The following is a 13,256-nucleotide window of genomic DNA, read 5'->3' on the forward strand; positions in this document are numbered from 1 at the left end:
ACAATGGATGGAGGCCCACAATCTCAGACATGAGCATTTTATACAGTCTGGCACCCCACCTTGCTCTCCAAACTCTGCCTCTCGCATCCAAAGCCACCTGCTCTCATCAGTTACTGACTTCCTCCACTCTTGTAGACAATGTGTGGCTCTCAAAGGGCTCTTCTCATCTTCTCTCCCTGGGAAGGACAGAGTGTCCCAAGGCAATGTTTTGTGTCCAGTCCTGTTCTCAAGATGTTTATGAACGTTTTTTTCTGGCTGTCTGAAGAATCCTGCTTATCATTTTGCTGATAACTCCACCCTCTGATATAGCATTCCTCATCCCTCAGATAGGCAGGCAGTAATCTCTTCCCTCATTGCAGACATCAATAAAATCATGAGCCGGTCCAACAATTGGAAAATGTCTTTGAACTCTGACAGATCTCTCGATCTCTCGATCTCTCGATCTCTCGATCTCTCGATCTCTCTCTCTCTCTCTCTCTCTCTCTCTCTCTCTCTCTCTCTCTCTCTCTCTCTCTCTCTCTCTCTCTCTCTCTCTATCTCTCGCTCTCTCGCTCTCTCGCTCTCTCTCTCTCTCTCTCTCTCTCTCTCTCTCTCTCTCTCTCTCTCTCTCTCTCTCTCTCTCTCTCTCTCTCTCTCTCTCTCTCTCTCTCTCTCTCTCTCTCTCTCTCTCTCTCTATCTCTCTCTCTCTCTCTCTCTCTGGAAGAACTATCTGACAATGCTTCCTGTCTACTTCCTGGTGGTGGTGGTGGTCGTATGGCAGCTTAGCTGCCGGGGTAGCTATCATTTCATGAAGCGCGATGTCTCTGATGTCTCTGATGCAGTGCCCCTCTACCAGTACACACACTGGAACTGGTACTCGTTTCGCCGACCTCAGAAGGATGACAGGCTGAGTCAACCCCCTGGTGTTAATTCAGTGTCCAACAGGGCTCAAACTCAGGACCCTAGGATTCCAAGTCACCTCTCTAACCGCTAAGCCAACACCAGGCTCTCTAAATGGTGAGCATCAAGCAACAAGGGAGTATGTTACATTGAAAAAATCTTTGGTATGACTTGAAAACATAAGAAAACTGGAACAGCGCTTGGTCGAGCGTATACCAGGGTGAACCGTTTACGTTTTGTATCACACTGACAGGCCAGATTTGGATTCAGACTTTAACCAAAATCTAATTGGCTTGTTCTTGTCATCGACCCAACTCATCCACCAGGTTTTGTCAGAGCTCATCCACAAATTTATGAAATACTGTGCGATATATCATTTTTGGCCCCATCTCTCAATGGTGACTTAAAATTATCATATCCAGATCTTCACCAAAATCTAATCAATTCGGCCTTGTCCGACATGCCAACCGGTCCACCAAATTTTGTCTGTATCCATCCAAAACCTTTTTAGATATCCTGCTCACAGATAGACATACAGACAGGGGTGAAACATAACCTCCATCCACCTCAGGTGGCAAAGCTAAAAATGATTGGAGTTATCTGCCGTAAACAATCACAAGGTACTGACATCTTGGTCTTCATTCTTGTTGGACAACAAGGCAGACGAGAACTTGGAAGTGATCGATATAATGTGGGTGATGTCCGATGACGAGGAAGAGTGAAAGCCCTCCGGTATAATCTAGTTTGAATAACTTTCTTTACGTCTACACACAACTTTAATGGAATGAGCTGGTGGAATGTTAGATCATCTAAATCCTGACAATTAGTTAATTAAATGGAACAATATGACTGAAATATATTTGGAGTTATTGAATGAAGATGGACAAGATCTAGAAAGATTTCCATCAACAAGACAACTGTAATATATTCTGGAAGGAAATACGAGTTCCACGATCAAGGTGTGGGAATATAGTATACCTGTCCAGAAAAGCAAACAAGACACTGGTAGGATGGAAACCTATCGGTGAAAGGTTGATGACAGCAAAATTTAAAACAAACGATGCAAAGATGACAGTCCTCCAATGCCCCGTACTAACTGAGGATAGTGAACAGAGAGTGAATGATGGTTTTGAACAATAACTGCAGGCAACTAGAGAGTTTATCGAATACCTTACACCATAGAGTCTTGAGAAAAAAAGGACATGGGGAGGGTCTGTAAGCGGCAAATTTGATTGGTCGAGATGACGTAAAATGCCGTAATATTTCATCAGAGTACTACTAAACGGAAGGTTGATGAAAGTGCCAAGAAGGCGATTTGTGTTCTGCAATGTTCAAGTATATAATTCAATTGAAATAAAATAAACATATTAAAGGTCGAAGAAAACGTGTATATATATATATATATATATATATATATATATATATATATATATATATATATATATATATATATATATATATATATATATATTTCTGAAGTTTACCGCCATTGGATGCAGCATCTTTTACACCACCTGATCTCAGACATCACCTTAGTTCTTCCTGCCTGTTGTTTGTGTCCTTTATGTCCTTAAAACAGGAAGTCTCCAGTTTGGAAAGGGTTTGGGAAGGTTTGAGGGAGGGTAATTAATAAAAAAAATGGTTATATTTGCATACGTAATAAATATATTGTCTACGTCCCTTGATTTTGCAAGAGCACATTTCATGCATTGAAAATGGTTGGACATTGAACTGCATCGCGGTTGAATTATTGTTGTAAAATGTGCCAATCATGGAATAGATACCTCGCTCTCTCGGCAAATGGGTGCCACACTATATCGCGGAATGGGTACCTCGCTCTATCACTGAATGGGTACCTCGCTATATCGCGGAATGGGTACCTCGCTCTATCACTGAATGGGTACCTCGCTATATCACAGAATGGGTACCTCGCTATATCACGGAATGGGTACCACACTATATCGTGGAATGGGTACCTCGCTCTATCACCGAATGGGTACCTCGCTATATCGCGGAATGGGTACCTCGCTCTATCACCGAATGGGTACCTCGCTATATCGCGGAATGGGTACCTCGCTATATCACGGAATGGGTACCTTGCTATATCGCGGAATGGGTACCTTGCTATATCGCGGAATGGGTACCCCGCTCTATCGCGGAATGGGTACCACACTATATCACGGAATAGATACCTCACTCTATTGCCGAATGGGTACCACACTATATCATGGAATGGGTTCTTCGTTCTATCGCCGAATGGGTACCACACTATATCATGGAATGGGTTCCTCGCTCTATCGCCGAATGGGTACCACACTATATCATGGAATGGGTTCCTCGCTCTATCACCAAATGGGTACCACACTATATCGTGGAATCGGTACCTCGCTATATCACGAAATGGGTACCTCGCTCTATCCCCGAATGGGTACCTCGCTATATCGCGGAATGGGTACTTCGCTATATCACGGAATGGGTACCTTGTTATATCGCGGAATGGGTGCCTTGCTATATCACGGAATAGGTACGCCGCTCTATCGCGGAATGGGTGCCTCGCTCTATTGTGGAATGGGTACCTCGCTCTATCACCGAATGGGTACCACACTATATCGTGGAATGGGTTCCTCGCTCTATCACCGAATGGGTACCACACTATATTGCGGAATGGGTACCTCGCTTTATCGCTGAATGGGTACCTTGCTCTATCGCCGAATGGGTACCTTGCTCTATCACAGAATGGGTACCTTGCTCTACCGCAGAACGGGTACCTCACTATATCGCAGAATGGGTACCTCGCTCTATCGCGGAATGGGCACCTAATGATTCACCAAAATCTAATCAGTTCGTCCTTGTCACACAACGAACCTGTCCACAAAATTTCATCCGGATCCATCCACAACTTTTTGAGATATCCTACAGACAAACAAACAAACAAACAGACAGACAGACAGACTGGTGAAAACATAACCTCCTTCCACCTTCGGTGGTGGAGGTAAAAACGGCCAGGCAATTTGCGCACGTGCTGGGGGTACCCAGGTTCAGGTCATTGACCCAAAATTAAACAATACGTGCCATTTTGTTAACTGCTGCCAACCCCGGTTGGCCAAACTCTTTGTATTGAAGGCACTGGTGAGGTGGTCGGAAGATAAGTTGTGGGGGGTTAGTGGGTTGTGGAGGGTTAGTGGGTGGATTGGGAAAAAACTTATATTAGTGTGAAGTGAAGTGTAATTGGCACTCCATGTGTTTAATTTTTAATGCTATTTGTTACAGTTCCAACATTTTACAGAATGTGTGAGGTTGTTATGAATTTGTAATGAAAGGTTTTGTTCATTTGGTCGAGATTCACTTTTAACTAACTGAATATAATAAATAATTAAATTCCTTTCAAAGAAAAAGTCTTTAATGAAACAGGATTCCAAACCTGTTTAGTACGTACTCTGCTTTGTTAGGGGACACATCACTGCCACCGAGAGGGATCCGTTTTGGGAAACCGGATTGATTGCGAGCCTGACTTGACTAAGCCATGGGAGTGGCTGAAGGAGACAGGACTGTATACATGAGAAAACATGTGATTATGAGAGGATTTGAATGAGGTGTTTAACGTTATGAAAAGTGGAGATGAAATAAGTGCAGAAAAAGCAGAAATTTTTTTTTCAGCAGAAAAGAGTTGACTAGATTCAGTGGTGTGTAATGGTGTGCACCGTCCGCTCTGAGACTTAAAAAGTGGTACGTGCTTATTCCTTGCGTGACGTTCAGCATTTAAAAGGATAGAGTGTGGGCAATTCGATAAGTTGGAATCTATGGGGAGGAGAGAAGTCCTTCTGGGGAAATGCCCCGCTGAGTGTGAGAAAACAGGGGCCATTGTTGTGGCATTGCTGGTTCCCAGGGTGCCCCATGAAGTGACGGCACTTCCCCCAAGTTCAGTGGCTGTCTCATCTAACAGTCTTGTGTTGTGTGTGTGAGCTCCACTACGAGCCATAGCTCCTGGAAAAAAAAAATTAAAATGGACACTAACAAGACCAGGGGCCACAGCTTGCAAGTAAAGATGAGAGTTACGGTGGTCATAATTAGGCAGGATTAGAAGCTTGGCTGTAGTTGTTCGATTGCATATATATATACATACATACATACATACATACATACATACATACATACATACATACATACATAGTGATCGTGATGTCTGTGAGAGGATCTCGTCAAAAAGTGAATATGCTGTCGGTGTTTGTTCGTTCCTTGCCGGCCTACCCTATTCCCCATCCCCCAAAATAAATAAATCTATCTATCGATACAAAACATGCAAGTTGTACGATTGTGTATGAACCACAGCACAGCACACACAGGGATAAATGTCGTAACCACAGCACATATAATGCTGAATGAAGCTTCATTTGAGAGCTCATGGGTCCGGACATTGCATGAAGAGGTCCAAAAATATCGCTATTCATGCAATTTCGAGTTGTGTGCGTTTTTGTCAAACACACACACAAACACACACTATGGTGGTTTATTGGCTCAGTCACTGGTCCACACACTGACCAGAACTATATATATATATATATATATATATATATATATATATATATATATATATATATATATATATATATATATATATATATATATATATATATATATATATATATATATATATATATATATATATATATATATATATATATATATATGTGTGACCGGGCGTAGTGGCATGCGCCTGTAATCTGGCTACTCGGAGGCTTGGGTTGGAGGATCGCTTGAGGACGGGAGCTCTGCACTGGGCCGTGCTATGAGAGGGTGTAGGGCAGCCCGGAATCCTGGCGAAACCCAATCCTTATCCCTGTCATAAGAGGTGACCAGGGTTGCGTCAGGAAGAGCATCCGGCGTAAAACCTATGCCAAATCAGTATGCGGTTCATAACGGATGATCCGCTGTGGTGACCCCTAACGGAAGCAGCCGAAAGATGAACAACATGTATATATATATATATATATATATATATATATATATATATATATATATATATATATATATATATATATATATATATATATATATATATATATATATATATATATATATAACCACAAACAAGTCAATCAATTCCATCAACAATTTGACTTCCGGTTCTACGTTTGGAGCGTCGGCAGATCTCCTTCACGGCTCCCTGCTGACGATCTCAAAGTTAAGTTTCCGGTTGTTATCTGTCCCGTTTTAACTTTTTTTCTCACCTACATGTTACTGTGTGTTCCTAGTTCGGTTTTGTTTCAAAAAACAAAACTTTTGTCTTACCGGGTGCTTGAGGCCTTCCCTTGAGGCTTGAGGCCTACCGGTTTCCTCGGTGTACAATCGTGTTTATTTGTTTTTTCTCCCCATTACCTTCAATTTCTATGTTCCCAACTTTCCTAATGTCCCACATCCCTCCCAAATAATCACTCTATTTCGTATCTTAAATCAAAAAAAAAAAAAAAAAATAAAAAACCCGTTACCTTTCTCCTTGCACACTCGTGAGTCTTGATTCTTCTTCTTCTTCTTCTTCTTCTTCTTCTTCTTCTGCTTCTTCTGCTTCTTCTGCTTCTTCTGCTTCTTCTGCTTCTTCTGCTTCTTCTGCTTCTTCTGCTTCTTCTGCTTCTTCTGCTTCTTCTTCTTCTGCTTCTGCTTCTGCTTCTGCTTCTGCTTCTTCCTCCTTTTCTTCTTCCTCGATTTTTTTTCTGCAACACTTCCATGACCTAATCTGTTGAAAACTCTCTCAAACATTAATAATAATAATAAAAACTATCTCTTATAATGCTTCATCTTCCTCTTTCACACGTGTGGTACTCCTTTACTGCATCATAATGCACTACTCTTCTGCTATTTTAACAGACTGCTCTCATTTCGACCTCTCCTTCATACCTTCCCAAAAAATCCAACTGTTACAGCGTTTCTTCTCTCCATTCTCTGAATTCGCCTTTATTGCATCCAAAAAGAATTGTGTTAAATCGCATCTCTGACCTAAAACTTTTTAAAACCCCAGTTTGCTATGAATGATCGCTTTCCATCACCATTCTTTTTTTCCAACTTCAGTGCCAACTCACCCCTCTCACCCCTCCCACTCTTCTCCCTCCAAGCCTCCCTCTCACCTCTCTCAAAAACTCCAACCATTCATCATCCCACCTCACTCATCCTTCTAAAAGTTGCCTTCCCTCTCATCCACAAAGCTGCCTCCTTCCACTGCCCTCACATCCATCTCTTCACTCCACCTCCTCAAATCCTCAACTGCCTTCTTCCCCCTCTCTTGTACCCCCTCTCCCCCAGCACCACAGAGCCTTTTCTCCTCCTCATCCGGCCCCTCCCCTAGCTATTCTGTAATCCCCCACACTCTTTCAACAACCCTCCTTACCTCCCCCCTCGTCCCTTGTTCTACCCTCCCCTCCCCCACCCCCTGCACCCACAGCCTCCTCCCCTCCCTCTTCATTAAAAGTGTGGACCTCGACTATCCGGGGCCTTCGCTCAAACCTTTCAGATCTTTCCATACAGGTTTCTACTGACAAACCAGACATAATCTGCCTAACAAACTTTCCTCCCCCGAGTCGTGTCTGACTCCAAAGTATCTCAACCTGGTTACTCCCTCCTCTGGTATGACAGACCTGAGCCTCGTCCTGGTGGAGGAGATGCTCTCTTCATCAAAGACTCTATTCCTCACTCTCCATGCACTGCCCTCACTCCCCCACACCCCAGGAATACCTCTGGCTACGGCTTCCGCTCCACTCCCACCTCATGTTTATATGTGTCGTATGTACTGTACCGTCCACCTAACAGTGATGAGTCCATCTATACCTCACTATCCGAAAACATGGACCAACTTCTATCTTCCCATCCAAACTCTCTCTTCCTCTTATGTGGTGACTTCAATTGTCATCACGCCAGTTGGCTAGGTGGGTTCCTCTCTCACCTGTCATGGCACCTCAACAAAAGCTTTCTGCGACTCATTGGGACTGACACAATCGGTCAACTTCCCGACCCGGATCTGAACCAATGGTACTCCATATCTTCTGGATCTGATTTTGACAAATTTCCCTGACAATATATACTGCTCTTCCTCTGCTCCGATTGGTTCTTCTGAACAAGTCCTTGTCAAAGTGGACATCTCTCTGGCTGTTATCAGAGAACCACCTCACCGCCGTCGAGTCTGGCATTTCACTCCAGCCAAAGGGCAGGGTCTCCAAGCAGCCATCAAACTTATAGACTGGTCTCCTATCTCTACTTTCTCCAACATCAACTCATCCTGGGAATTCTTTCAAAGAAACTTGCTCTCCCTCAGGCAGAGATTTATCCCCTCTTGTCTTCAGTTGTCCTACCCTTCCTCCCGCCCTTGGTTCACTGAAGCTTGTGGTGAAGCAGTTGTCCTGAAACAACTTGCCTTTGCCTCATGGAAAGCAAACCCAACTGAGGGCAATATCAGTTCCTTCTATAAAGCCAGGAACAAGTGTGTATCTATCCTCAGGAGAGCCAGAAAACAACATCTTTCCAATCTCAAGTGTGAAATCTCAAACCTCTCTCCCTCCTCGAAATCCTGGTGGTGTCTAATCAAATCTGTTTCTGGTGTATGTTCCCCCTCCATCCCCTCCCTTACCTCAAAAGGCGCACTGCTGATACCGCACGTGAAAAAGCTGAATGTCTAAACTCGGTGTTTGCAGCTAAATCTTGTGTCCAAAACCCATCACTTTCTCTACCCACCTTACCCAGTCGCACCCAACTGTCCCTGGACTCTGTGTCCTTTTCTCCTGACAAGGTGGAGAGCTTGCTGTCAAACCACGACTCAGATTCTGCAACCGGTCCAGACGGCATCAGCCCACATGTCCTCAAAGCCTGCTCTTCTGCTCTTGCTCACCCTCTCTCTGTTCTATTCACCCTATCATTTTCTCAAGCTCATCTGCCATCTGCTTGGAAATCAGCAAACATCACTGCCCTGCATAAAAAGATGAAAAAACAGATCCCTGCAACTACAGACCAATCACCCTTCTCCCAATCATCAGCAAGGTTATTGGTGCTGTGGCCATTCCCCATAAGGGCCCTAAAAAGCAGGGTAACCCCTCCCCAAGGTAGAACAAACCACAACCATAATGTTTTGGTTTATTGGGATGTCTGAAGTAGGAAATGGATGGTTGTGAAAAATATATATTGGGGATAGCATGTATTTTGGCCATGATTTGTGTTAGTAGTCTCCAATAATTTGGCGAATGTTGCGAAATCACAAAAATGACTGTTAAACCTGCAATTTTCAACCGATTTGCACAAATAAGGTGTCATTTTGTCGGAAATCTGAAAGGGCAGTACATAATTAGGTTGTGACAGTATTGTTTTGCCTTAAAAAATATATATAACAGTGTGTATGTGTCAAATCCAATTCCGAGGAACATGTTTTTAGTCCCTATTATTTTACCATTCCGTCTTTGTCTTTGTAGGGCAGAGAAACTTTCATCAATGAATGCAGTACAAGAAGAGCATAATGGATGGTGAACCTCCTGATAAGAGACCTCATTTGAACACTAAACAATGTATATTGTGCTTCAAATCCCTTACAAAAGGAGGTGCTGTTGTCAAGAATCCAACCCATGATGGCCTTAGGACTATCATGAATGTATGTAAGAAATGCAAAGATGATGTCTATGAATTATTTTCACCCTTAGAAGACCACATTCTCTCCAGCGAGATTCATGTGAGCTTCCACCAACTTTGCCGCGCAAAATATACAAGTTCCTCAAACAATTACATGTATGATGATACCGCAGGTCCATCTACAGTAAGTAGTCCCTCATTGCGGCAAAGCAGTAGATCACATTCCTCCAATTTCAATATCCGTACTCGATGTTTTGTTTGTGGCAAAGGAGACATGAAATCAGAAAAATTGACTCCAATTACAACCGGAAGTGGTAAATCCACCAGACAGAGAGTTCTGGAAGCAGCCGCCAAATGAAATGATGAAGAGATTCATACTCGAAAGCTTACACATTCAGACCTCTTTACCTTTGATGCAATGTATCATCGGAGTTGTTATGGACACTATATCAGTGATCGCAACATTGAAGCAGCATGTTCGAAGGCAGCCACATCTGACAAAGAACAGACTTGTCACGAGAAAGCATTCCACGTTGTTCAGAATGAGCTTGAGAAATCAGTGCTATCCCAAAAATTGACTGTGAAAAGCTTCTCTTTCCTGAAAGAAAAGTATGTCCAAGCATTGGTTGACATAGGGGTGACTGATGCACAACAATATTCGTCCTGGAAGTTAAAGACAAAGCTAAAAAATGATTATGGAAACAGACTAATCTTCGTGCAATGCCGTGGACAATCAGACTTGGTCTGTTCAGGCAACATGACAATTGGTGATGCATTCCAACAAGCATCACACATGGAAACTGATGAAGACATTGAGTTTTCTGATTTACATTCAGCAAAAGATCAGCTTGATGAATATCAGATCTTGTATATGGCAGCAGCAATCCTGAGAAGCCATATGAGTAATATAACTGACAGTGACAACTACATATCTAGTTTTGATCTGGAGCTAGAGGAGTGTGGAAAATTTGCGCCAGATTGTCTGAATGATTTTTTTTTTATCTTGGTGTGTCAGCAAACAAGCATTTGACTCGGTATCTTGCTTTGCTAATGGTGACTCTCAAACTTGGGAGCTGAAGATCATTGCTATATGCCAGAATATCATTGCTCAGAGTCGGCGAATACGGACACCAATAAGTCTTGGTTTAGGAATCTCTGTGCATCATTTGTTTTTCGAAGTAAGAAACTGGTTGATCAATTCATGACTTTGGCTACTCTGTGTCCTACGATGAAGTACGGAGGTTTCTTACATCAGTTGCACTTGACCAAAAAGGGACAGACGTGTACATTCCTAGTGGACTTCAAAGTGTGAATGACCTTGTTATGGTGGATGCTGCCATTGATAATTTTGACCAAAATGAAGAGACCCTTGATGGCAAATCCACAACCCATACTATGGCTGCAGTCCTGTACAAGTGCTGCCCGATAGATGCTTCAAAATGTCAAGTAAAACGAGTCAAGGAAAAGTCACTCTCTTCTGCCGATGCGAAGGTAACAATATGTATTTCATCCATAAGCATCCAGCAGTGTGTTGCTAGGGGTGCTAAATTTACATAATTTTGCTTGGTTATTATAACAATAGAGTGACATAATCTTAGAATGTGTTAGTGCAATGCTTTTCTTAATGCTATTTAACCTAGTAGCATAAGGTGTTGGTTTGCTCTACCAATGTATTTATCATTTCATGTAGTAATGAATGTAATGCTTTCCTAACATCTAGTGATCTGTATGGTGGTAGAATATGGTGGTAGAATATGGTGGTGTGGTATGGTGGTAGAATTGTATGGTGGTAGAATATGGTGGTAGAATTGTAGAATATGGTGGTGGGTTGCATGCTTGTCTTTACTGTTTTTAGCTATGTAAAACCTGCACGCAGACCTGAGCCATCAGAGGCCCATGTAACAGTTACCGATGTTCGCCAGAATGTGGACAGTTACAGAGAAGCAAATCAGAAAGACCTCCTATGGCAACTCGCTCATCTACAGGAACGAGATGCAGAACAGTCAATACCAGCCTATACTGGATTTAACTCCATCATCTGTGAGAAGACCATGCCAGTGACTACTGTTAGATACATGCCCTTCCTAAGAGCTCCTCCATCACACCTCTCAACCATTTACACTATCTTATGCAAACTCATTGATGTATCTGAACATATTGGACAAAATCACATCTTGGTAACTGCTGATATGGCTATATATAGCAAGGCACAGGAGATTCTATGGAACAAACCAGCATATTTAGATGGAAAGGTGACAATGCGTGTTGATGGGATGCATACAACAATGGCTTTACTTGCTAGTTTCGGCAAACTGTTTGGTGATGGTGGTCTTATGGCTTTACCAACTGAGTCATCTGTGTATGCTGAGGCAACAGCAAGACAAATGTTGCAGGGTACACAAGTATCACGTGGCATACGGGGCATCAAAATTGTGTATGAGGCAGTCTTCCGAACTTTCTTGAGTTCAATGGTTATGTGGTTAGAACAATCTGGTCGATCGCTTCGCAATGCTGACACTGAAGAGAAGTTATTTGATCTACAACATGCATGTGGTGTCAAAGACAATGCAGTTGCAATTGATATTGCCAGAGAACTGATGAACAGTTAGTTGCCAGAGGTTGCAGAAGTTATTGCAGAATTCTTAGCTGATGGTAGAGAAGAATCAGCTACATTCACATATTGGGCTGATTTTATGGAGGGTGCTCAATCTTGTTGCGTCCACTCAGAGCAGAGAAGGAAGGATTGATGGAACTTCATATAAATGCAATTGTTGGTTTTGGGCTACAGGCAGGCACAATTATGCAAAGTATGTCCTGACGTATGTGGCAGATATGAAACGTCTTGAGGTGAAACATCCAGACGTCTATCAGCATATGTGTGAAGGTGGCCTTGTCGTCAGAAGGTCTGACAAGTACCGATTTAATGCTGTCAGCACCGACCAAGCACTAGAGCAGACAATTAACCGAGAAGGCAAAAGTGAAGTTGGCATTATTGGCCTTACACTTCGGAAGGGAGCGATGACCTGCTGGTTGATGACCAGACATATCACAAGTGAATATGCCAATGCCTTTCAAGTGTGATGCCATGACAAGATGGAGAGAAAGAGAACACAGGAAGAACTGGGAAAGAGCCAGAAAGCAAGGGATGAATCTGATGTACAGAATGTGGTTAATGTGATTACCAACAGTCAGAACCCATTTGATAGAGACTGTGCCTTCAGAATTGGTAAACATCATCACAGGTCAGGTTGTGTCCCCAGAAGTAGCCAAGAGTCTCACTGGATTTCTTGACGAGGGTTGTCAAAAGCTCACAGAGTTCATGGAAAAGAGGCTGGCACCAGTATCTAAGTCTGTTTTATTCTGGGATCCAGCAACACGAAAGAAGATTGTGACCTTTGCAAACATGAAGAAGTCCATTAACATCGATAAGGACACCAAGAAGTTGATGATTGATTCAGAAGTGTTATTTAGAAGGTTTCTGGCTGTGTCAAAACAGTGAAATGTGAACAAGGAAACAGTCTTACAGCATGAGCTTGCAGTCATACCACCTGCCTTGTTCTATGATGATGGCAACATGAAGAAGTGTGTTAAAGCAGATGTAGCCAGTAAACTGGAGTCAACAACAGAGGAAATCCTTGAGCTTCCACCATTTGATGGTCAAGGGATTTACATATATGATGGGATGGCACTTCTCCAAGGGATACATGAAACGCAGTTAAACACTTTCAGGGATATTGCACAGCTCATCTTACGCAAAATTGTTGCCCTGCTCAATAAT

Source organism: Eptatretus burgeri, chromosome 13 (assembly GCF_056783735.1).
Source record: "Eptatretus burgeri isolate ZD-2024b chromosome 13, Ebu_testis_v1, whole genome shotgun sequence".
Taxonomy (NCBI): Eukaryota; Metazoa; Chordata; class Myxini; order Myxiniformes; family Myxinidae; genus Eptatretus; species Eptatretus burgeri.